Genomic DNA, 27,123 nt, shown 5'->3' on the forward strand with positions numbered 1-27,123 from the left:
TCGTGTATTGTGCCATTATTGTTTTATGATTGTGTGCTTTTCTTATTGTAACTGCTTGTATTTTTGCTCGTTTTCAGTGTTTTGCCCCATGTGCGCTCCCCGTTCCCTGCCGCTGCCTCCCTGCGGCCCCGCCCCCCTCGCGCCCCCATTTGCCGCTCCCTCCCGCTTCCCGCCTCCCAGCTGCTCCTCCCTTCCCCCTCCCTTCTTAATGGCTGGCGCTGCGCGTCCGCGCAGCGGGCGCACCGGAGGCGCACCAGAGGCAAGCCCGTCTGCGCCCGTCCGCGCCTGGACAGCCCCTGGACCGCGCCCAGCGCCACCCCCCCTGACCCCCGCACCCCCCACATCCGCTACTCGACCAACGAACTCCGCGCTTTCAACCCCGGCCCCTCCACTGAATGCTTCCGGGCGTCCCCGAAGCACACTAAAGGACCTTTTTCCTGCCGCACCTGCAACTTCTCCTGCATCAGAACGACTAATCCAACTACTAAAATTTTCAACCCCAACCACCTGAACTGCATCCTCATCAACACCCGCTCCGCACGAAAACACACCATCGAGCTCTGGGATTTGCTCGACACCACTGCACCTGACGTGGCTTTTCTGACCGAAACCTGGTGGAACGACTCCTCGGCTCCGGACATCGCCATCGCCATACCGGACGGCTACAAAATCATCAGAAGAGATCGAACCAACGGAATCGGAGGCGGAATAGCCATCGCTCACAAAGCTACCCTCAAAATCCACACCCACTCGGACGATACCCTCAAGACAGCCGAACACCTCCACTTCCAGATCCACACGGACCCCAACACGACCCTCAGAGGAACCCTCATATACCGCCCTCCAGGACCAAGAGCCCCCTTCAGCGACACCATCGCCGACCTCGCAAGCACCCACGCCCTCGCCTCCACTGATTACATCCTCCTGGGAGATCTAAACTACCATCTGGAAAACGCCAACGACGCCAACACCGCATCACTGACCTCCAACCTCCTCAACCTCGGACTCCACCAGCTAGTCAACACTCCCACCCACATTGCCGGACACACCCTTGACCCCCTCTTCACCTCAAGCAACCACATCTCTTTCAGCCACACCTCCGAACTCCACTGGACCGACCATCACTGCGTCCATTTCACCTATAAGAAAATCACAGAGCAACACCGCATCCAGCTACCTCCTCACCGCCGCTGGGGCAAAGTCACCCAAGACCAACTGACCAGCACCCTCATCAACAACCCTTCACCCGACGCAACCGACCCGAGCACAGCCGCCATCAATCTCCATCAATGGATTCTCGACTGCGCCAACACCCTTGCCCCACTCAAGAAACCCACCGCAATCCAAGGAAAGAAAAAACCAGCCTGGTTCACAGACGATCTAACCACCTCCAAAAGCATCTGCCAGAAGCTCAAAAAGAAATGGATCCAAGATCGCACACCCGACAACCTCGCCACCCTCAAAAACGCCAACCGTGAACACCACCAACGGATCCGCCTCGCCAAGCGCGCCCACTTCACCGAACGCATCAACAACAACGCCCACGACTGCAAAGAACTCTTCGGCATCGTGAAGGAACTCTCCAATCCAAAAGCCAACTCCAACGACATCCCGCCCTCCCAGAAACTCTGCGACGACCTCTCCACCTTCTTCCACCAGAAAATCGCCACCATCCACAACAGCTTCAACACCGGTCCACCGCCAGTCCCCACCCCCGACGTCTCCTCCCACGACCGCCGCCTCACCGCCTGGACCCACGTGGACGATGCAGAAACCATAACAACCATGAACACCATCCACTCAGGCTCCCCTACGGACCCTTGCCCTCATCACGTATTCAACTCAGCCAACGCCACCATCGCCCCCGAACTCCGCAAGATCATCAACCTCTCCTTCACTTCCGCAACTTTCCCGGACAGCTGGAAACACGCAGAAATACAACCCCTCCTCAAGAAACCCAAGGCCGACCCCAACGATCTCAAAAACTTCCGTCCGATCTCTCTCCTCCCTTTTCCAGCTAAAGTCATCGAGAAGATCGTCAACACTCAGCTCACCCACTTCCTCGAAGACAATTCCATCCTGGACCCCTCACAATCCGGATTCAGACGAAACCACAGCACTGAGACTGCTCTCCTCGCCGCCACAGATGACATCAGACATCAAATGGACAACGGCGAAACCTCAGCCCTCATCCTCCTCGACCTATCAGCCGCCTTTGACACAGTCTGCCACCGCACCCTACTGACCCGCCTCCAGGAAGCCGGCATCCAAGATAAAGCCCTCCACTGGATCTCATCCTTCCTCTCCGACAGAACTCAGAGAGTCCGTCTCTCCCCTTTCCGCTCCAAAGCCACCAACCTCATCTGCGGCGTCCCCCAAGGATCCTCCCTCAGCCCTACGTTGTTCAACGTCTACATGGCCCCCCCTCGCTAAACTGGCCCGCCAACATCATCTCAGCATCATCTCCTACGCCGACGACACCCAGCTCGTCCTCTCCCTGACCAAAGACCCGCTCACCGCCAAAACAAACCTCCACGAGGGACTAAAAGCCATCGCCGATTGGATGAACAACAGTCGCCTGAAACTCAACTCCGACAAGACGTAAGTCCTCATCCTCGGGCGCACTCCCTCGGCCTGGAACGACTCATGGTGGCCCTCCGACCTCGGACCCCCGCCCACCCCTGCCAACCACGCAAGAAACCTCGGCGTCATCCTGGACTCCGCCCTCACCATGTCCAAACAGGTCAGCGCTGTCTCCTCCTCCTGTTTCAACACCCTTCGAATGCTCCGCAGAATCTTCAAGTGGATTCCAACAGAAACCAGAAAGACGGTGACCCAGGCCCTCGTCAGCAGCAGACTTGACTACGGCAACGCACTCTACACAGGCATCCCAACCAAAGACATCAAACGACTCCAACGTATCCAAAATGCCTCCGCCCGACTGATTCTCGACATACCCCGCCGATGTCACATCTCCCCTCACCTGAAGGAACTCCACTGGCTCCCGGTAGACAAGAGGATCACCTTCAAACTCCTCACCCACGCTCACAAGGCGCTTCACAACACCGGACCCTCCTACCTCAACACCAGACTTAACTTCTACACTCCAACTCGTCAACTCCGATCCGCCAACCTCGCCCTCGCCATCGTACCCCGAATCAAGACCTCCGGCGGCAGATCCTTCTCCTTCCTCGCCGCCAAGACCTGGAACTCTCTCCCCACACCTCTACGCCAGACCCAGGACCTCCTCGCATTCAGAAGGCTCCTCAAGACCTGGCTCTTCGACCGCTAAACAGCAGCGCACCACGCCCCCCGCTCCCCTCAGCGCCTCGAAACCCTGACGGGTACATAGCGCGCTTTATAAATATTGTGATTGATTGATTGATTGATTGGAGAGAGTTGCTATACTGAAAGAATCACTTTGATACCTTCCCTGAGGACACCTTTAAAGAGCAACCCAGAGTTCTCCTCGACTCCAAATAGCATGGTGTAATGCTATTTGTATTTGACCTCTGATTCAATCTTGACCACTGACCTCACTTTGTGCTTAGCTTAAGATGACGTCACATCAGTGGCACAGGTGTTTTTCCACAAAGCTTGTTTTCTAGACTGAATGTGCATACATATGTAAATATTTTCACTGCATATATTCACTGTTGATCTATTGCTTTTTTTAACTGTTGTGATTATTTTAGCATTTACGCATATTTTACTGCATTCAAGTTAAATGCTCAGGTTTATATTTTTGTGTGCTTTTATTTAATATCGGGAAAGTGCCTTAATAAATGTATTACTCAAACTAAGAGTGCTGCATTTTGTGGCCCTGTTTCCTCATACTTTGAAGCAAAGCAGAACAGTTTGGTGTAGTTGTTTGCAAGATACGAAGTTAAAGATTTAAAAGTTAAAATTAGATTGGGATTGAATGGGCGTGTGGAGCAAATTCTGTGAAAATTGGAGTGAATGTCTCGCCGATGCTGTAGCAGCCAAAGTATTATTTTGCCTGCAAAAAGTGCCAGTAGAGAGGGGACGTGATTTATCGATTTTAGGCAGACAGGGCTCTATCCTGTTATCTGCTTATAGAACGATGCATGAGAAATGTGCTCGGTTAGAACAAGAAAATCAGCAATTGGAGAGGCAGCTACTTATAGCCAAAAATAACATATCCATGCTGTCCTGTCAGAATAAGTTAGTGCAATATAAACCTAATACTTATCAGTCTGTTGCAGAGAAAATAGCCATCTGTGTTGCACAATATAAATACAAGAAGCGACGTGGAAAAGTAAATAAATGGAAGGTTCATGTAGCCATTGCTAAAGCAGGGCTAGACTGGAATCCTGATGCTTGGGAAATTAATTCAAGGGCAGCCCATACACAGATGAAAGTTGCAGCATGGAACCCAGTTCCCTGTAAGGGGGGGAGGGGAGGCTGCTATGGACTCCTTAGAAGATTGTACAAACAGGAAATTAATGATAAAATAGACAGATTTAGGCAGAGATATGGGGAAACATTACTTACATGGATGGTGCGATCATTTGACACAGGAGCCTCTGGAGTAATGCTAGATGTAGGAGATGCTCCTAAGTTTTGCATGCTTACCACGGATCCCACTGTACAGAAGCAGTTTAGGGGCTATCAGGGTAACCAGAAGATCACCCTACTGCAGCGCACAATCATAGGGTGTAACCATAAGTATCCTACATAGCCAGGCTGGCCACAAAATGATAAGCTTTAGTCTACATTAAGAGATGAAATGCAGATAATATTAAGGAGGTTGGAATGAAAACTGATATTTTTCTGGGTGATGCTCACTGTCTGCTAGACGGACTGCTCTCTGTGGCAAGATAATTTGCTTTGCTCCTTCAGCTTACAAATATGTGATAATGACCCTATTGATCAATCAGACAGGTAATCCTTTTAAGGAAATGCTGGAGGCAGTTCATGAGTTAGGAGAGGTCGGTTATTAGATGAAACCCAAGAGACCCTCAAGGTCTGAAGGTCGCACAGAAAATAACAGAGTATCAAGGAAAGATATGTTTATGGTATTACTCAAGGATGGTGTCAGCAAAGAATAGATTGATGGTACAGATACCAAGAATCTGTGGGAGATGTACAGCAAGTGAGGGCTGGACAGAAAGGAGGGAGTAGAAAAGTAAATAAGTAGGAGAACCAACAAGTGAATCAGGGCAAGTTACAGATACAGTCAGAAGGAAAAGATAGAGAGAAAAATGTTTCTCCAAGGGGGAAGGAGGCAGAAAATTTGAACACTAACTGGTAAAACTCCTGAGAACGGGGAAGGTGAGGAATCTCCTCACAGATAGGAAAGCATATAGCCAGACATGACTGGGGCAAAAGTTGACATTTATAAGTCATAAGACATAAGACATAAGACATAAATAAGATTAGGAAACAGGCCAAGCTCCGGTACAGGGATACACTCGTAAAGATAACAGACCCCATGTTGATTTAGAAATTCGAAAGGTCCGGGCCTCATGGACACCAGGGCAGAGGCTTCTTTAATATATGGAAATCTGAAAAAGTTCACAGGTCAGCACTATACCATCACAGGGTTGGGTGGAAAAGAAACTCCTGCAGTACAGACTAATGTCCAAATGAAAATAGGGAGAACGCCTAAAAGAGAATACACAGTTTTAATTGTGTCCCTTTTAGAGTATATCCTGGGAACTGACATTCTGAAGGGGATGACTTTATACATGGATGACGGTTGTTATCAGTTTGGATCAAAATGATAAACTTCAGTGGCAGCAGTGAGGATGGGTAATCTGAAGCTACCCCCAGCGAAGGTGCCCCCAGCATCCAAGGCGGTTCGTTTGAAACAGTACTGCATTTCAGGAGGGAATGAGGAAATAAATAAGACTATACAGGAGTTGATAGAAGCAGGTGTGGTGGCCCCAGTCACCAATGAGTGGAGCAATCCTTTGTGGCCCATGCGCTGAGTGGATGGGCACAATAGAACGGTGATCGACTATTGCAAATTGAACAAACATACAACCCCGTTGATGGCTGCAGTCGCTGACACTAACCACTTTGATTGAAAGGATGCAAAAACATAAAGCGACCTGGTATGCCACTAGTAATATTGCCAATGCTTTCTTTTCCATACCATTGTCCTTTGAGAGTCAGGAGCAATTCTTCTTTTCATACGGTGGAAGACAATTCAAGATGTTAGGGCTCCATATGAGGTATGTACACAGTCCCATCATCTGTACCCTGCTGGTGGCGGAACACCTGGTTGACGTATCGGTCATTCCAGGGGTGTAGTGGTCTCACTATATCGAGGAGGTGGTGATTCAGGGAGAAACCCAAGAACAGGTGCAGACTCAGTTGGACAGGGTTGTGGAACTTTTGCAGAGCAAAGGATAGATGATCAATCCAGATAAGATGAAAGGACCCTTTGAAATGTGAGATTTCTAGGAATTCAGTGGAATCAGGAACATAGGAAGTTTTGCCACAGGTGGGATTTGCCACACCCTGTAATAAGCAGGAGACTCAGCTGTTCATTGAATTGTTGGGTTTTTGGAGACCGCTTATCCCTCACTGGAGTCAGATTTTGGCCCCTCTGTACAAAGTGACTAAAAAAAAAACATGAGTTTGAGTGGAGATAGCAGTGTGTGTTTAAATTGACAAAGGAGGTGATTCAACAGGCATTAGACTTATGGCCAGTACAGGAAGGAGACTGAGTTACATGTAACTGTTCAGGGGCAATACGCAAATTGGAACATGTGGCAAAAACATGGAAGAAAGAGGGTGCCCCGGGGTTTCTGAACCAAAAAGCTACCAGATGCTGGAGACCGATACACTCCCTTTGAGAAACAGTTACTAGCATGTTACTGGGCTCTAGCTGATACAGAGCAAATGACCATAGCTCATGTAATTCTAAGACCTGAGATTCCAATACTGCAGTGGGTGATGAGTTCACCGGATTAGACATGCACAAGAAGCCAGTGTGATCAAGTAGAAGTGGCACATACGGGACAGGGCCCGAGTGGGACGGGCAGGAACAACAACCCTGCATGAAAAGGTGGCACAGGTCCCATGCAGGATGATGAGGGTGCAGGGGGTGCCACAGATAAAAGTCACTGGTTAGGTGGGATGAGCCATTTGAATCCTTGTCCCCTGAGGATAGGAAGCATGTATGGTTCACTGATGGTTCAGCCAAGTATGTGGGGGCCAAAAGACATTGGAAAGCAGTGTCATATAACCCAGTCACCAAGAAGCTACTTTCCACTACAGGAGAGGGGAAGCGTAGTCAATATGCAGAGTTGTGCACTGTATATCAAGTGTTAAAACAGGAACTTCCTGGTACATGTCACATTTATACTGATTCTTGGTCCACCGCCAATGGGTTAGCCACCTGGCTTCCCACATGGCATGCACAATACTGGCAAATGCATTCCAAGGAGGTGTGGGGCAAAGAATTGTGGCAGGAGATTTGGGAAATGCTAGAGCAAAGTACTGTTACTGTGTATCATGTAGAAGCCCACTGTACCACTGATTCACTAGAACATTAGTTCAATTCCTCTGCAGACGACAAAGCCAACATCTCAGAGGTATAAGTGGCAACGCAGGATTGTGACTTGGCTGCGATGGCTAAATGGGTGCACCAAAAATGTGGACATCTGGCAGAGAAGGCCACTAACAGGTGGGCAGAGATTAGAGGGATGCACATTCCCCTAGATTTGATAAAAACAGTGATCATGTAGTGTTTGTCAACACATACAACAGAGATCTGTCCTGCAAACTGTCAGAGGTCAGTTGGGGAGAGGGAAGTTGCCAGGGCAGATAGAGTAGATGGATTACATTGGACCACTATTGAGTAGTCACTGGTGTCAATATGCTTGCACAGTAGTGGATACATATTCTGGATATTTGATCGCATTTCAATGTAAACCTGCTACCCAGTATAACACCATAAAACCATTGGACTTGTTCTTTTTGTATTACGGAGTCCCACTGCAGGTTCAAAGAGACTGAGGGTCACTTTTCAAAGGTAAATTGGTGCACGATTATTGTTCGCAACACAATATTGAGTGGATTTATCATACTGCATGTTACTCAGAATCTGCAGGAATGAATGAGAGAATGAACGGCTTACTAAAAGCCAAATTACAAAAATTATCTGATGGAACTTTAAATACCTGGAGAGAGCATTTAAATGAGGCCCTCCAAATTTTAAATAATAGACCATTGACAAATGCAGAGACCCCTCTAATGTGAATGTTGACCCCAGCATTACAGATACAACCCCATGTAGCAACAAACACCATCATGCAGGGCTTGATTTGCAAGCTTTCAAAATGTACAGATTGAAACCACGAGACAAGATGCTTCTTGAAACAGGTGTTGGAATACAGATTCCCCCAGAGCATATCGGATTCATTGTTCCTTGATCCTGAGTGGCACTCAAAGGTATTCAGGTCCTGGGGGTGGGGGGGTGGGGGGGGGGGGAGTGTGATCGATGCAGACTACCAAAGAGAACTTAAAGTAATTTTGTTGAACAGTGGAGACACTGACTTGATAATACAACCTGGAGACAGAATTGCTCAGATTATTATTATTCCAGTGTATGTAGGAATAGTTAAAAAAGGGGACTGTCCCAGCCCTTCTTAAAGTGCATGGGGATAAATGTTATTTGAAAGAATGATCATACTTGTCTCTTTTACAGATCACACTGCAAGGTGTCTTTGTGCTGATTTTGCTACCTGGTCGGTGTTCGGGTGTGTCAGTGTGGGGTAGGGAGGGACCGAAAGCCCCCAGCTCCGAAGAGATTGACCGACTGCACCAATTGACACCTTTACTGCATCAAAATTAGAACATTTGGATCAATCTGGCACATACTGTGCTCCACAGATTTCTGCACGACAAATATGAAAAGTACCACTAACGTAATCTCAACTTATTTAGTCACCATACCAACTCCTGCCAGCATTTTGCTGCAAGTCTTTAATGCCATGAACAAAGATGGAGTCGTAAAGAAAGTAACGTGTTGACACACTTCACACTCTGCGTGGGCTGCAGGTTTTGCCATGAGACAACGGCCGAAAACTGGAATAATCTCTAACATATGATCACTTACAATATTACTGCCAGATTCACAGTGCTGCTGATCTACCAGCCAAAGCATTTAACCTGATTAAATCAGGGCTGCAGATCCTTAACTTTAACATAGGACCACGCCAACAAGTTTTAAAAAGGACTTTAAACAGTTGGCTCATTTTCATGGAGCGGTCTAAGACCTTCCTGAAGCCATGAGATGGCAAAGTAAAAAAGTATTATTATTAACAACACACCAGGGCTATATGAAATGGAAGGCGAATTGGTATAGTTTTATTGTTAACATGACTAAGATATGTCTGAGTACAATTAAATAGGGGTGGTTCCTATTTCAATAGTCTGTCCTGATGATGACCCTCCTGAATTAATTTCTTTCATTGGGGTCAAAACATCGACATTGTATTAGAAATTGTGGATTGACTTTGAAAATTTCAGCAGGCTCACAGTATCTATGGTTACAAGTGCTTATTTGAGACCTGATACTTAACCACAATTTGGTTTTAGTTTTCATGTAAATAGCACTGCAACAATTATACTAACACATAATTCACTCACACTGCGCCGTTATACAGGAGCACCTCGATTACTTTGCTTAAAATTGTTTAATTTAAGTTTCCAATAAATGTGATATATTACTCATAAACCTCATCCGTACAGAAAGTTCTTTATGGTACAACCACTGTTGTGGAGGTTCATTCATATCCTTTCCCCAGAGGGACCAAAAATTTTTTTGATATATTATTCACTTACCCAGGTTGCAGGGTACTGGGTTGCCCCATTGTTTCAAAATGAACAAAGATGGAGCTGTGATGAAAGCAACGTGTTGAAACACTTCACACCCTAGGAGTACTGTAGGTTTTGCCACGAGACAACTGACAAAAAATTGAATAGCACTCACACATGTGATCACTTACAATATTACTGCTGGAGATGTCTGTTATAACACTCACAAAATTGGAAAATGTGCTCAAAAGCACCTCAAAGCAACAACGGAGTCTCCTCCTGGGATCCTGTGGGAACAAGTGCTGTGTCAACAAAGGAAAATGCATACCTAACCAGATAGCAATATTTAGACCAAAAAGGGTTACTTTTACACCAGTATGTTATGAGAGTCACTGGTCAAAGGGTGGAGTGTGATGCTATTTGTATTTGACCACCAACTCCATCTTGACCACTGATTCCATTTTGTTCTTCGCTTCAGATGCTGTCATATCGGTGGCGCAGGTATTTTTCCACAAAGCTTGTTTTCTGCACTGAATGCATTTTTGCTGTTCTCACCAAAAGCAAGGAACATAGGGCCAGAGGTAGGAAACAGTTTGCACATTGCAAACAGCGATTATTAGTCCCCTTCCTAATTGCGAGTGACAGTGCAATGCCAGATTGCTTTGTGACCGCGAACGCGGTCGCAAACCAATCGCAGTTTGCACCCATTTGAAATGGGTGGTAACCCATTCGCAAAAGGGAAGGGTTCCCCATGGGACCCCTTCCCCTTTGTGAATGGAACTGCAAACTGCTCTGAAAAAATGAAACAAAAACGTTTAATTTTTTGTTTTTGGAATGCATCTCGTTTTCCTTTAAGGAAAACTGGCTGCATTACAAAAATAAAAAACAGCTTTATTAAAAAGCAGTCACAGACATGGTGGTCTGCTGTCCGCAGCAGGCCACCATCCTTGTGAATGCCGCCACTCGCAAGGGGGTCGCACATTGCGACCCACCTCATGAATATTAATGAGGTGGGCCTTTGCGAGTCGCAGATGGTGTCAAGGACACCATCCTACATTCCAATTTGCGACTTGCAAATTGCAAGTCGCTCTGAGTCGCAATTTTCAAGTCGCAGATTGGAATCTACCCACATCTGGCCCATAGTGTGGGGGGTGCAGAGGTGATAACACATGGCAGACTGCAAATTGCAAGCGAGTGAAAGACATTTAAAATGTAAGGGGTCTGCCGCTGATTTTGGGTATGGGCTCACCGAGAATGATCACAGGCATTACCTACAAATTAGACAATGGGTGACTCATCTGTCAATCAAGACCCAAGCTAATTGACCCCTCACACCCTTTCAAAAGTGGACTATTACTAAACACAATAACAAACAACTACGATCAGATATTTACAATCTCATCCAGAAAGACGTCCTCCTAGTGAAATCTCCAGGACAGAAATGGTGGGAGGCTAAATTAGAGTAATAACTCACAGATGACAAATCAAGTGATTTTTTTTAAAGAACCCACACTTCTGCCTCAAGTAGCTCAAATAAAGAGGCCATGACACAAAATACATTATACTAGTATTACATTCCTGCCCATATACACAGTTGGTGCACTTCAAAGTGCTCTGTCTGCTGGAGGAAGTGAGGGAACACAGGAACAGTGACACTTGTTGTGGCAGTGTCCCAAGCCCCAACATTACTGGCAAGAAATAATAACTAGTATAAATGTCATCTTCTTTGCAGTTTGCAGCATACATCCTCCCAGCATACATCCTCCTGGACCTTCCCAATGGGCAAACCTATCCACTACAATCACCAAGAGGGAAGGCAATTACCTTAGCTCTATGTTCCATCAAGCAAGCAAATACTGGCTTATGGGTAAGGAAACCACCACTGAATACAATGCATGGCCTAATTAATATAGGAACTTATGGACAGGGAGAATCTGTCATCAAAACTGGAGGAAAGAGAGAATCAATTTGAGAAAATATTGGATGCTTGGATTGCCTTCATCTCATAGGCTTTCAGGAAACTCACATGCCCCAAGGACCTGAAGTACTTTGCCTCATGCAACAACACATCACAGATCAAGTCCTTAATACAGCTCCATTGGTCCCTACAATGAGAACGACCCAAAGACCTTAAGATACATTACCATTGCCTTAACGTTTAGTACAATTAAGGGTGCAAACTACTACTTATTAGAATACCAGAAATGGGTGTGATGGAGGGCTGATTGTGATATAGTTAGATATGTTGGAAGTTTGAAAATGGCTGAAGATGTTGTATTAATAACACTACACCGGCCAGTGATTGTAGGTGGGAGTATGTGACAAACAATCAAAATACTAAACAGATTTAACCCATAAACAATTAACTATATACAAAAAATAAACAAAATAAGTGAACATGTATGGTCCGTTATAAAGATTACTGATAAAAGGAAAGATGTCAGACATTCTGTAGGAGAAATAGTTATCAGCTAAGTAATTTCATACAAGCTTTTAGAGCCCGCAGGACACCTCACAATTCACTTACTGTATAGAAGGTAATAAAGGAGTTCATGCTTGTTCATCTAGTGTCCGAGATAGGCTGTTATTGTTTGTAGAGGCTACATGTGGCTGTTGTATGCCTTACAGTGAACTATATGAAAGTCTACAGTCAGGATCAAATGGACCTGTGAGAACATGGATAAGTACAAAAAGGACATTTACTTAGAAAATGTACTATTTGTGGCCTGGATAGCAGAAAAGTGGTAGAATCATAGGGGCAAATACAGCACGGTGATGGGTAGCCTAATGAGTAGCAGCAGAGTCTGTGAACTTCAGGCAATAGTCTGCCAGAATATATGCATTACTTTTCACAATCTCTACCTCAAAGAAATAAAGAAGGAAAAAATTAGTAAGGACATTTCTTCTTACTTAAATGTATGCTGCAGAGATGCACGTATCAATTAAGTCTCAGGATATAAGATAGAGCAGGTGGTTAATGCCCTTGGTGGAGAGATCTGTGTGTAAACATTGGACAAAGGTTTTTTGAATCATAAATATATTGGAAGGGAAATGTGCCTGCTGCAGATAATTTCATGCAACTTGGAATTGACAGCTGTGTTCTGTGTAACATAGCACCGTGGACTAATTAAGTTGCTGCAGAGATGGTGCATAATCCAGTCAGAAATTATTTTTTTATTTTCTTTAAATTCAATATAAATTATTAATGCTTTTTCAAAAGAAATACTGTATTGTTCGTTTAATGTGTTGGATATTGTTGCTGGATTAGGGACAGTGGTGTATTAAACATATTTTGTAAAATGTTAGCTTTCGGTTGTATTATATTTTTAATTATTGTTATTTGGGTTGGTGGTTATTTTGGGGTTTGGGCGGGAGGATTATTTTTAAAAAAAATTGTTTTTATAGGGGTTGAGTGGGTAGTGTGTTGAAATGTACTTTTTATATTTAAGAAATTTGAAATTGTTGTAGTTCAGTTAGTTTTTCATTATTAGTGTTATTTATTTTTTCGGTTGTTTATTTTTGGGTTTTTGGTGGCTAATTAATCAAATTACATTTCTAAAATTATTAGAAATATATATTGTAATTTACTTTTCAAATTTTAAATATAATTATGTTCTTTATAGGTCAGGTGTGGGGGTTTCAAAGGAGATTGGGTGGATAGTGTTCTTTATATTTAATTTACAAGTATGTAAAACTGAAAAATGTATATGTTATTTATAATATTTATTCTTTGGGTCTTAGACAGGTTTTCGGTAGATATTGTATTGTATTTAAATACATTTAATTTTTAAAATATTTAATGTTTTATTTAGATAGTGTTTTTTGTGTAGGTAGCTTTTGTGTTGTAATTTTTATTTTGTAGAATTAATTTGCTCATTTTTATACTGTTACATATTGTTTTAGTTGTTGAGTTTAATAGTGGTTGTTTGGACAGTGTCCTAAAGTGCATTAATTAAAATGTATTTGTTTACAATTTGAAAACTGTAAGCATGTTCTTAGAACTTAGGCATGGGTATTGCTTTAAGGTTCAGGTGTGTTTGTGGGGAGGATAATCAATTAGTAATACTACATTTATTATCAATCTATCTTATAGAGAGACAGACAGATAAACAGATAGATATTGCCCAGTGGAGGTCGCCATTCAGTAGTTATACTTAGGAACACATTTGCAGAGGGAAACCATTTTTGGTTTGCTAATAACTGGCCACTGTTCAATGATTCTTCACATAAAAAAAAAAAAAACTTCATCCACCTTAGCTCCATCCTGGAAATGTCAGGGGTGATCGATAAAGGGGGGGGCTAGAAAAAGAGGGGGTCCAAAACATGTTTTTCCCCATGCAATTTTCTATGGAAAAATTAAAAAGCATTACTGCAACAACAGCGTAAGGGAATTACATCACATTTGGGGGACAGCTAGGTCCTGGTCTAGAACGCATAGTTTTTGTGTAATTTCAGTCAGTAGCTTTGGAGAAATTAAGGTTTAAAAAGTGTATATATTTCAATCTTAGAAGATCACCAGAACTGAAAGATCTAGAGATAAGATCTGATTGCCTGCCTCCACACCAACAAAGATGTGGCCGCAGCCATTTTAGGACTCTAGGACTCCATCCCTGTCCTGAAGAAAAGCAAAACAAATATGTATATAGTGAGGCAGGGCAGACATATCCTATCCCTCTGGCCCTGGTTATGGAAGGCGGGCAGAGGAACCATGGATCAAAATATTTGCGGATCTGCTGTCCCATTCTTTAAAAAAAAAACAAAAAAAAACAGTCTTCCGCAATTTAAAAAATAAGCCCCCCTCCCCCTGGTGGGCCAGTGGCCAGGAGTGGGGGTGGGGGCAGCATTTTCTACTTGATTGGGGAGCGGGTGCATGGAACTGACCCTGTTCCTTCTGGAGAAGGAGATGAGGCTGAAATGTAAATTACTGGAGAGGGGGCATGAGTCCTTCTCCCTGTGCTTTAAGAAGGTCAAAAGGAACCCATTCCCCAGGTTTGAGATTTAAACTTATGGGAAGTGGGGCATCTGGCCCTCATCTCCATGCCTTACACCGGCCTAAGTGGAATTCCATCCCCTGGGCCTTGATGACCGCTGCAGCACCACAGGACCCCATCCCCCAGCACACTGCTGTGCTCCCAACCAAGGAGAGCACAGGAAGGAAATATAATTTTTATTCCCTAGCCACACTCTCCCCAGTAGGGAACACAACTTTGCTCCCACCCGGACTGGAGCAAATAAAAATGCTGCTCTCGCCTGGGCAGGAGCTAAGTAAAAGGGCTGGCTCCCGTCTCTAGCACAATGGGCGTTGGCTAGGGAAACTGGCAGGGGCCTTGGGGCTTCCCCAAAGAGCCAAACATTTGGATATGCTGTGGGTGCCCTGGATGAGCACAGGGGCGCCCACTTTTTTTAAAAAATTTTTTTAATTTGTTTATTAAAGTTTTCAATTATTTTCCAGCTACCACATTATTTTGTCTAGCTGTTTTACAGGTTACATCACCTGGAAGTTACAATACTTCTGTTGTTCAGTTTCATATTTTACACATTTGGTGGTTCCTATAATTTACATCGCTCATCGTAGCTTAGTAAAGAAAAAGTAGGAAATTGTAATAGAGATGAAGGAAATTAGGGGAGAGATTTCTGAGAGGGGTAACAGAGGGGGAGTGTTGTGGTAGGGGGAAATGCTCTGCGAAGGCTTTTGAATTCACGTTTTTTTTTCTTACAATTAGGGAAGTAAGTGGGCATGCGGGGGTGTTAGTGGTGGGGGGAGGAGGAGGCACGTGTACCAATCCTGGAGGGGGGTGGAGTGCGAGAAGAGAGGGGTTTCCCAGACGAGGTGTCTTATATCTGTAGCTTTTTATATGAGTATTATGTCAACAGTCTAAGGTGGTCGAGTGTCGTCTTTTTCCTGTATCTGGTCTAGGAAAGTGTCCCATGTGTCCGCATTCATGACCTCGATTCCAAAGTTGTGAAGTGTGTGTAGCACTTGTATCTCTGCTTTGACCCAGTGAATCAGGCCTTTGGTCCATTTACGTGTCTCTGGAGCACCAGGAGACTTCCATTGTGTTGCGATGAGTCGCTTAAGTGTGATAAACGCTAAATCTGCACATCTATGTTTTTGTTTGTCTTTATTGCACCTATGGTGTATTCCTAATATACAGGATTCGGGTGAGGAGACCAGAGGCAAACCCGCCCACGTGGCAATCTGTTGCGTAGCGTCATGCCATACACGGAGTAGCGGGGGGAAATTCCAAATCATGTGGTAAAAGTCTGCCTCCGAGTTTCCACATCTTGGGCATTCAGGTGTAGTTTGTGGGAACATGTGTTTTATGCGAGTCAGAGTTAAATATGTCTGTGTAAATAGTTAAGTTGGGTGTATCTGAAGCCGGCGTTAAGTGATATTTCATGAGTGGTTGAAAGAGCCATGGACCATTCTTCCGCTGTAAGGGGTGTTTGTAGGGACCTGTCTGGACTTGGCTTGCATTTGAGTTTCTTCTGGGTAGGCCTGTAGTGTGTGGTATATCCAGGAGGTGCTTGTTAGTGTGCCGGCGCCTATCAATATTTCATGTAGCGTAGATGTTGTTGGTGGCTCTGAATCGCCGCTGCCCCACGTTTTGCATATTAGGTGTTCAAGTGCCCCGTGTATAATGAATCCGCCCGGTCCTAATGAGTATGTTTCTGCTAACTTCATGTATGAGGTAAAATGGTCGTCCACGAACAGGTCGCCGACCAGTTGTATGCCCTTTGCGGTCCATGGGATGGAGCCTAATCTGCCTTGTAATTTATCTATCCCTGGTATGGCTAATAACGGGATCTTTCGTGAATATAATGGTGTGTGGGCGCCTCTTGTGACATAGAGATTCCATATTCGATCAGCCTCTGTTATCAGGATATTGTTGTGGGTTAAAAGGGGTTCACGGTCTATGAGCCAACCCAGCATGTCAGTGCGTCCCAGGTGCGCCCTCACTTTGCAACCTTCTGGGTTTAAGGGGTCTTGTAACCAGACCATGATCCAGTGCAGCTGTGCTGCTGCATTATAGAGTTTGATTTGTGGCGCACCCATACCCCCTTTTTCTACTGGCAGGCAGATCTTAGTCATGGCTACTCTCCTGCATCTGTTGGCCCATGTCAATTCAGTCAGTAACTTGGTTAATTGTGCAAAGAATGTTTTTGGCAGTATAACTGGCAGTGCACCGAAGTAGTACAGTAATCGGGGGAGTACGATCATTTTAATCAACGCCACTCTGCCCATGGGTGAGAGGGGCAAGGAGCACCAAAAGGGTATAGACCCTTTTATTGATCTGATTGCTCTGTCTAAGTTGCCTTCTTTTAGATCAGAGGCACTGTGGTATATTTGGACACCCAGATATTTGAAAGTCGTATGTTCCCATTTTAAGTCTTTGTCGGCTACAGTGTTATCGCATGGTTCTGGAAGTGGCTGCTTAGGTAATATACAGGATTTAGACCAGTTAACACGTAGGCCAGACAGGGTCCTATAAGTGATTAAGCAGTTGTAGTATATGCGGTAGAGATCCAGTGTTATTGCTTAAGTATATTAATGCGTCATCTGCGTATAAGGAGACAATGCTAAATTCCTCTCCGTCTGGAATACCCCATCTCGCTGCCTCGTTGCGTAATCTTGCTGCTAGAGGTTCTATTGCTAATGCGAACAAAAGTGGTGATAATGGGCAGCCCTGACGTGTGCCTCTGTCTATGTCAAATTTCTCTGAGATGATGGCACCAGTTTTGACCCTTGCTTTGGGACTGGTATATAATATGGATATACAGCGCATGAACCCAGCACTGTATCCCGTTTTTTGTAGGGTTGCCATCAAGAAGGGCCAGCCCAGCGTGTCAAAAGCCTTCTCAATGTGACACCGCCGCGCAGGAGTGATCTGCTTCAGAGGTCTCAGCCATTATACGTAGTAAGTTCCTAATATTAATAAAAGTATAGCGCCCAGGTATAAAGCCGGATTGATCTGGGTGTATCAGGGTGGTCATCAATGATAGGAGACGGTTCGCTAGTACTTTACCTAGTATTTTATAGTCTGAGTTTAATAGTGATAGGGGTCGGTAGTTGGTCGGATAGGGGTCGGTAGGAGCGAACATCCAAAGGATCTCAGCCTTTTTTATATAGGACAACGATTGTCGCTTCCCGTTGTGATTCTGTAAGCTTCCGAATTTCGTATGTTTCTTGTAGCATTGTTTGGAATGGTGAAATTAGTTGGCACAGGTGCACCCACTTAACAAAAATAATAATAAATGAGTGTCAGGAACCACCTATTAATTTTTTGTTGCTCCATGCATGCCTCATAATGCCCTAGGGCTTTTGTAAAAAAAATTTTTTACTCCTGTAGAAGACATCAGACCCACAAATCAACTTAGAGTAATAAAATAGTTGCTGGGGCCACTCAGTTACTGAAGATCAAAAAAAATATATATTACAACAATTCTCAAATTTAAGCATTAGAAAAAAAATGCAAAATATATGCCATGAAGGCTCATAAATGGAATAAAAAGTCAGAAAGTCAGAACTATTCCAGGTCCTCGGGCCTGATTACGACCCATGATGAGTAGACCACTGCTGAGGTGGCGGTATCCCCATGGGCCCTATTACGACTTTCCCTCTGGGCTGACGGGTAGGAACCAAGATTCCTGCCTGTCAGCCCTGTGGGAAAGGTGCAGCAGCATTGTTGCTGGCTCATAATAGAGTAGACGGCAATGCTGCAGCACACAGGGGGCACCAGCATCCTCGAAATGCACAATGTCTGCACAGAAGACAGTAAGCATTTAGATGGTACGGAGCAGGAGGGCCCCTGCACTTGTTCTCCGTCAGCCTTTTCATGGCGGTTGAACTGCTATGAAAAGGCTGCTGGAGAACAATGTTGTAATCAGCAGGGCGTTGCCGAGTTCAGCGCTGCCCTGGCTGATTACAACCTGCACTGCTGTCTTCCTGGCGAAATCGGAGATCCTGGCGGAGATGGCAGTAACCTCGTAATGTAGCGGTCCGACCGCCACAAGTCAGATGGTCTGTTGACCGTCAGACTTGTAATACGACCCCTAATGAACAACATGTCCTGTGAGGCAAACGAAAAGTTTCTAACGGCCTGATTACGAGTACGGTGGTACCTTGGACCGCTATACTTGCAGTGGCAGTCCGACGGCTGCATCCTTGCCAGTACGCCAGCCAGATTACGACGCAGGCAGTCGGATTGCCACCACAACATCATCGACACCGCCAGGATCTGCGGCAGTGCAGAAAGCCATGGCGGCACCACTGTGCTGATGACAACTTTTCATGGCGTTGTCACCACCATGAACAGGCTGGTGGAAAGGCGGAGTTGGGGCCACAATGGGGCCCCTGCGTTGCCCCCCACTGCCCACTACCATGTTGTGGGCAGTGCAGGGGCACTCCAGTCAGCACACTCAGAATGCGCACTGTCTGCCAAGGCAGACAGTGCGCATTCTGAGTGTGCTGTATGCGTCTGCATTGGCCTCGGCTCTCTTTGAGAGCCAAAGCCAATGCGGTCACACTGTTTCTACCATCCTAGCCTGGCAGAAACATCTTAATACAGCAATGGGGGGGGCCGCTGGCCTAGAGGATGCCTCCCCACTCTCATATTGCCAGTCCAGCAGTTGGACCACTGAGATCATAATCAGGCCCTAAATTCTAACTGTCAGATTCACAAGGAACACTGACAACATTTCAACGGAAAAGGGAAAGCCTCCTTGCTCATCAGCAAGGGATTTTATACACATTTTACACATATGTAATAAGCGAAAACGACAAATTCAGCATGACATGACTGGTTATAACACATACTGAACAAATGAGAATGGAGATCATAAAAATAATTATAATACTAACCCATTTCTCATGTTGGTGAAATCTTCCATTTGATTCCACAACAACAGTGCAGTCCTTCAGAATGTTACATTAGGAACACAAAGATAGTTTCATTCACAATACATTCTCTCTAAGGAAAAATACCCAATTGCTTCATGTCCTCTGCTCCGTAGAAACTGTGAGGGCAGAAGACACGTGGGAGACAATGACTGGGAGGGGTAAGAAGAAGGAGCAGGATGAGCAGAACACCAAACAGCATTTTATTTTACTAATTTGGTGCCTATAAAAATGTGGCATAATTACCTACATTATTAAGCATACCTCTAAGCTTCTAAATCTAATTGGTGCAAGTGCAATAATATTATTTAATCAACTACGACTATTTTCATTTAAAAAATCATCAGTATTCAAAAATAAAAAAACCTTTAACACTTGTACTGTCTGTATCACTCTGAGGGACATAGGGTATTTTCATTTTCATTTGTCTAACAGAACAAAACAAAAAGATCCTTACAATAATTCAGTTTGCTACATAGCTGAATCTGTAATGGTGAACAGTACATCCAATGAGGTAAGGTACACCATCAATTCCTCATTAGAAATTAGTCCATCAGAGGTCCTCATTGGTAGATCAAGGACTTCAGACTTCACAATTCTAAGGGTTCTCACCCTATCCCTTCCTCTTCCACACTATTCACACCATAAAACAGTAATTTATGCCTATCAGTACTGTGTGTGTTCTCAGTGCAAAGCTTGTGAAAATACCTGCATTGGCCATGAATACTGGATTCCAACCAATAGCTGACCAAAAAGATTTCTGGGTTTTTGAGCATAGCTTTTGACAGTGTGGAGTAGGCGGATGGACGCAAGGCCTGGCTTTATCCCCATGGGCAACTAACAACCCTCTGCACACTGCCAAGCCCCCTTCAGTTGCACAAACCCCGTCGACACCCATCCCACAATGTATTTATTTTTCTCCCAGCACCATTCTACTTCCACGGAATCGCTGAACAACTGGTCCTAAAAGTTACAGTGGGACACAACAAGCTTTGATTTTTTACACTGGCAGTCCTGCTATACTCAGTGGTACTGCTGTGGAACCTCATGGAACAGCTTGCTGGGTACCGAGGGAGTAAAGTTGGATTTCTAGCACAATTTTTTTTTTTTTTTAAACTTTTGTCTTGGGTGGGTGTGCTCCAACCTGTCCCCTAGTATACTATTTTTATAAAGAAGCTCAGGACAGGAGGACCACGTCTTCGAGCTCTAAAATGGTGGCTGCAACATTTCTGTTGATGTTCTGGCCAGCCAATCAGATTGCTCAGTTTTATGTGCCTGGTACCATGACTGAAAGGAAATAAGAAGTCCTCTTGGGCAATCAGAGTGGTTTATTTTCTGAATTTGCAGTACCACTCGAGTACTGCAGTATCAACCATCCAGCTATCACTATATTTTGCCCTTTATAAAAAAAAAAATTAAAACAAAAAAAAATGCTGATCATATTTACACCAAATCACAAAAAGCATGCTTTCCGAGTAAAGATCTAGTTTTCTGCCACATTTGGTGTAATGCTGTTCAGCCATATTTTTCGGTATTTCTTCCAAAATTCTGAAAGGAAATTGCATGGGAAAAATATGTTTTGGGACCTGCCCTTTTCCTCAGCCACCTGTTGACCGTCCACCCCAAACCTTTCCAGGAAGGAGCAGAGGTGGCTTTTTTGGACAGAATTGTATCGATTCACCAAACGGCTCCAAAGTTATTAGCGAAACAAAAAAGCTCTTCCTATGGAAACTGCATGTTTGTTTTGCTTTTTCTTAACCCCTTCGCTGCCAGCCATTTCCCCCCTCAGGTGCCAAGCCTTTTTTTGGCTGTTTGGGGCAGTTTGCTCTTAGGCCCTCATAACTTTTTGTCCACATAAAGCTACCCACGCCACATTTGCATCCATTTTTCCCCAACATCCTAGAGACTCTAGAGGTACCCATACTTTGTGGGTTCCCCTGAAGGAGCCAAGAAATTACCCAAAATACAGCAAAAATGTCCTTTTTTAAAAAAAGAATGGAAAAAAGGGCTGCAGAAGAAGGCGTGTGGTTTTTTCCCTGAAAATGGCATCAACAAAGGGTTTGAGGTGCTAAAATCACCCTCTTCCCAGCTTTCAGGAACAGGCAGACCTGAATCAGAAAACCACATTTTTCAACACAATTGTGGCATTTTACTGGGACATACCCCATTCTTACTATTTTTTGTGCTTTCAGCCTCCTTCCAGTTAGTGACAGAAATGGATGTGAAACCAATGCTGGATCCCGGACAGCTAAACATTTCTGAAAAGTAGACAAAATTCTGAGTTCAGCAAGGGGTAATATGTGTAGATCCTACAAGTGTTTCCTACAGAAAATAACAGCTGAAATGAAAAACTATTAAAATTGAGGTGAAAAAAACCCAGCAATTTTCTCCACATTTTACTCTAACTTTTTCCAGTGATGTCAGATTTTTTAAAGCAATATACTGTTAGGTCTGCTGGACTCTTCTGGTTGCTGGGATATACAGGGCTTGTAGGTTCTTCAAGAACCCTAGGTACCCAGAGCCAATAAATGAGAAGCACCTTGCAGTAGGTTTTCATGCTATACCGGGTATGCAGCAATTAATTTGCTGAAATATAAAGAGTGAAAAATAGGTATCAAGAAAACCTTTGTATTTCAAAAATGGGCACAAGATAAGGTGTTGAGAAGCAGTGCTTATCTGCACATCTCTGAATTCCGGGGTGCCTATACTAGCATGTGAATTACAGGGCATTTCTCAAATAGACGTCTTTTTTACACACTGTCTTACATTTGGAAGAAGCAAATGTAGATAAAGACAAGGGGCAATAACAGTTGTTTTGATATTCTGTGTTCCCCCAAGTCTCCCGATAAAAATGGTACCTCACTTGTGTGGGTAGGCCTAATGCTCGTGACAGGAAACGCAACATGGACACATCACATTTTTACATTGAAATCTGACATGTTTTTTTCAAAGTGCCTGGCTGTAGATTTTGGCCTCTAGCTCAGCCGGCACCTAGGGAAACCTACAAAACCTGCACATTTTTTAAAACTAGACACCTAGGGGAATCCAAGATGGGGTGACTTGTGGGGCTCTGACCAGGTTCTGTTACCCAGAATCCTTTGCAAACGTCAACAATTGGCCAAAAAGATCATTTTTTTCCTCACATTTCAGTGACAGAAAGTTCTGGAATCTGAGAGGAGCCACAAATTTCCTTCCACCCAGCATTCCCCCAAGTCTCCCGATAAAAATGGTACCTCACCTGTGTGGATATGCCTAGCACCCCCGACAGGAAATGCCCCAAAACACAACGTGGACACATCACATTTTCCCAAAGAAAAGAGAGCTGCTTTTTGCAAAGTGCCTAGCTGTGGATTTTGGCCTCTAGCTCAGCTGGTACCTAGGGAAATCTACAAAACCTGCACATTTTTTAAAACTGGGCACCTAGTGGACTCCAAGATGGGGTGATTTGTTGAGCTCTCACCAGGTTTTGTTACCCAGAATCGTTTGCAAACCTCACAATTTGGCCGAAAAAAAAACTTTTTCCCGCACATTTCAGTGACAGATAGTTTTGGAATCTGAGAGGAGCCACAAATTTCCTTCCACCCAGCGTTCCCCAAAGTTTCCCGAGAAAAATGGTAACTCACTTGTGTGGGTAGGCCTAGCGCCCACGACAGGAAATGCCCCCAAAACACAACGTGGACACATCAAAATGATCAAATGCAAAACAACCTGTTTTTGCGGGGGAGGGGCCACCTCTGCGTTTTTGGTCCTGGGCTCAGCAACCATCTATGGAAAACTACCAAACCCAGACATTTCTGAAAACTAGACACCCGAGGGAGTCCAGGGAGGTGTGACTTGCATGGATCCCCCAATGCTTTCTTACCCAGAATCCTCAGCAAACCTCAAATTTAGCTAAAAAAAAAAAAAAAATCACATTTTTCCCACATTTCTGTGTGGGTGCACCACACCAGGACACATTTCCTACCACCCAACGTTCCCCTCAGTCTCCTGGTAAAAACGATGCATCACTTGTGTAGGCGGGCCAAGTCCCTGTGACAGGGAAGAGCCAAAAACATCTCAAAATTGAGGGGGAAACAAAGCAGGTCCAAAAGGGCAGTTTGAAAAAAAACATTTTTAGGGCTGACAAGTGCAGCAGAATTTTTATCGGTATAGATGAGACAATGTTGGGTGGTAGGAATTTTGTGGATTCCTGCAGATTCTGTATGGTTCCATCACAAAAATGTGGGAAAAATGTGTGATTTCCAGCAAAGTTGGAGGTTTGCAGGGCATTGTGGTTAAGAAAATGGTGTGGTTGCATGCGAAGCACACCACCCTGGAATCAACCAGATGTTTAGTTTTCAGATTTGTCTAGATCTTGTGGATTTTTCTACATGGCAGCATCCCAAAGTCAAAAAAGTGCAGCCCTTACCATTCCAAGTGGGCCGATTTTGAGAGTTACCAAGCTCTCATGGCCCAAATGTGAAACCAAAACCAAAATAAGCAAATGTCCTCTTGCTTGCCGTGGGCTAAGAGGTTTTAGAATGCGGGGGGAGAGCTGAAAGACTGTTACCCCCTTCAGTTGGGGTAGGGCCCATACTGGTTGGTAGCCACCACCGCACCGTTTTTTGTTTTAATTCCCTGGCATTTAGTAGACTTTCTGCCCCCCTCCCGGGTGTAGATCGGGGGTAATTGCCCCATCTCCCCAATGGTGGGCAGAACACCTTTGGCACCATTTATTTGGGGTGAGGGTGTGGCCATACCCCCACCCTCTTATTTTGGAGAAAAATTCTTCCTTGGTCTCTGGTGGGCTTTCTGCCCCCTTTGGGCGAAGATAGGCCTTCCAAAAATAGGCTAATCTGCCCCCAAGGGGGGCAGATATGGCCAACAGTAGTCTGCCCTATGGAGAGTGACCCTTGCCCAAGGGGCTGCCCCCCAAACAAAACACACACACCAATCCATGGTGTCTAGTGGCTTAAATACAATTTGCCCACCAGGGGAGCAACCCTTGCCTAAGGGGTCACTTATAAAACAAATATATATATATATATATATCCCTGGTGTCTAGAGGTTTCTGCCCCAGGGGCATTATATTAGCCCGGTCTGCCTCCAGGGGGGTCAGAAAAGGCCTAAAAATAATTTGCCCCCCCGGGGAGCGATCCTTGCCTAAGGGGTCGCTCCCCACATATACAAAAAAATAAAAATAAAAAAAATGTATCCCTGGTGCCCCCCGGGGCAGATCAGCCTAATTATATTAGGCCGATCTGCCCCCATGGGGGCAGAAATGTCATGAAAATAATTTGGCACCCTGGGGAGCGGCCCATGCCCAAGGGGCCTCTTCCCTTATGCGTAAGTATAATAAAAAAAATTTAAAAAATCCATGGTGTCTAGTTGTTTCTGTCCCTGGGGGGTGGCAGAAATGGCTTAAAAACAATTAGCCCTCCCGTGGAGCGACCCTTGCCTAAGGGGTCGCTCCCCACACATAAAAGAAAAAACTAAACATTAAAAAAAATATATACCTCTGATGTCTAGGGGTTTTCTGCACCCCCTGGGGCAGATCAGCCTAATTATACACCCCCAGGGGCAGATCAGCCTAATTATATTAGGCCGATCTGCCCCCAGGGGTGGCAGAAATGGCCTAAAAATGATTTGGCCCCCTGGGGAGCGGCCCTTGCCCAAGGGGCCACTCCCATTATTCAACAACATAAAAAAAATAAAAAAAACCCTGGTGTCTAGTGGGCATGATGTGGTTGGCAGCAGAAATGCTTGCAGAGACATGACATTCCTTTCATGCCTCTGCCGGCCCCCTTCTCCCGAGCGGAAGAGAAATGCTAAGCTGGCATCCTGTGCGATGGGAGGTGACCTCTTATGAGGTCAGCACGCAATCACATGCTGACGTCATTGGACGTCACTGGGGCGGAGTCGCGGTGGAAGGGTAAGAGATTCCCCTTCCAGCACTGACCTGGCGGGGTGGAGGGGGGCGGCTATCGGGGGATCGCTAGCGCTTTCCCCGAAGGCCGGTACATGGACGTAATGGTTACATCCGTGGTGCCTGAGAGGCGCAGCCACGGACGTAACCATTACGTCTGTGGCGTACAAGGGGTTAATGAATGCTTTTTATTACAAGAGCATGGAAGACAGCTAAGCCTTAGCACCACAAAAGGGTAATAGACTTAGTGCTGAAACTTTTCAAGCACTCATCCCCAGTCACAGATCTGGGTTTAATGTATCGTTATTTTGCTCACCATGCCACCCCAGTTTGGGACCAGCTATATGCAAATCAGTCTTGACCCTGTTCCCCGTGGGAACAGTCCAGCCCAAACTGCCAAGGCAGGTCCTCCCTGGACTGGAAACAAGCATCCTGAGACCGGCTTCAGGCTATCACCCTTCATCAGCAAGGGTAGCTTGAATCCAGTGGCATAGTGAGCATGGGACCCATGTCTGGGCATACCCTTCCCACTTAGGGCAACTTTAGCAACACAAAAGGATGATGGACGGAGTACTGAAACATTTCATGCACTCAACCCCAGGCACAGATCTGGGTTTAATCCATCATTCTTTTGCTCATCATGCAACCCCAGTTTGGGCCCAGCCATTTGCAAATCAGGCTAAACCTATCAGTCAGTCCTAAACAGATCTAGCACAAATTATCTTCGTGCAAGTCTCCTACATCTAGAGTTTTTCAAAGGAAGTAGTCAACACCAAACCCATGGCTAATAAGGAAATATTTAAGATTCCTTTTAGCAAACTACCTATCTAGTGGCATGGTGAAATAACAAGCTAAATTTAAAGGCCTATTGGCTTTAAAATATGTCTTTCAAAATAAATAAATTGGTCTTATTGCCTTTGTTGTAACATTTCATAATACACAAATCAGACATATGGCATCTGACATAACTTTTCCCAATAAACCAATCAGGACTACAAACTTTAAAACTGACTTGTCACTATAACTTCTGATCTACTATATTGTACATAAGGTCATACACAAGACAACCAAAGCCATGCAATCATAAGATTATACATATGTAATTAGTGCATGTGTATATGTTGCATTATACTTGGCAGAACAATTTACATTCCTAAGAAGGCCCAACAAGGATTCTCACAGTGCAACTCTGCTTCGCCCAGGTTCTGTCAGATGAGGTAAACAACACTGAAATCCTTGTCCAGTAACGTAATCTGTGAGATTTCAAATAACAAAATGCCTGTCTACAGTCTTTAACAAAGTGCAGCAACAATATGCACTTGTGTGCCTATTGCCTACAACATGTGCTTTTCACAATAAATGTTAGGCCTACTGCCTTTGTCATAACTTTTCATATTAAACAAATCAGACTTTTCTTAATGAACCTATAAGGCCTGTCACCTTTATCATTCGCTTGTCACCATAACTAACTCAACCCTATTGTATTGATCATGACTTTTCCACAAGGCAACCATCAGGCATAAGG

General features: G+C 44.8%; 1 protein-coding gene across 1 annotated transcript in view; it reads right to left on the reverse strand.

The window, feature by feature from the left end:
- ATP8B4 (ATPase phospholipid transporting 8B4 (putative)) overlaps positions 1 to 27,123 on the reverse strand; it is a 2,552,767-nt gene that overhangs the window by 2,524,339 nt on the left and 1,305 nt on the right. The gene's annotated exons all lie outside the window — the stretch shown is intronic.

Source organism: Pleurodeles waltl, chromosome 3_1 (assembly GCF_031143425.1).
Source record: "Pleurodeles waltl isolate 20211129_DDA chromosome 3_1, aPleWal1.hap1.20221129, whole genome shotgun sequence".
Taxonomy (NCBI): domain Eukaryota; kingdom Metazoa; phylum Chordata; class Amphibia; order Caudata; family Salamandridae; genus Pleurodeles; species Pleurodeles waltl.